We start from the raw sequence: 319 nt of genomic DNA on the forward strand, positions 1-319 counted from the left end.
AAATATAACCGCTGTCCTGAAGATGTTTCAGCACAGTCTTAGGAAAGATTATCACAGTACAGTGAGGCACACATACACTACTCAAACCAAAGACAAATCTAAATGTATCATCAGTCTTTTAAATGACCAGCCCAGCCAGTGGAGTTTGAACCCTGACCTAGAAAAGATTTATTTTGTGTGGTTGACATTTTCAAATCACCAAATCGTGTAACTCTAAACACCATATTCCCATGTACTTGTGGGAATATGGTATGTATGTGGTACATAGAAGTGTGTTAGCATAACTTTACAATGATGTGTGTATGTATGTTATGTATGT

The 319-nt window shown here is 36.7% G+C and overlaps 1 protein-coding gene across 1 annotated transcript in view; it reads right to left on the bottom strand.

The window, feature by feature from the left end:
- Positions 1-319, bottom strand: part of LOC118330882 (monoacylglycerol lipase ABHD2-like) — a gene marked incomplete in the record, with an annotated part of 10314 nt that overhangs the window by 7002 nt on the left and 2993 nt on the right.

This window comes from Morone saxatilis, unplaced genomic scaffold (genome assembly GCF_004916995.1).
Source record: "Morone saxatilis isolate NCDOM2014 unplaced genomic scaffold, NCSU_SB_2.0 Contig2, whole genome shotgun sequence".
Lineage (NCBI taxonomy): Eukaryota > Metazoa > Chordata > Actinopteri > Moronidae > Morone > Morone saxatilis.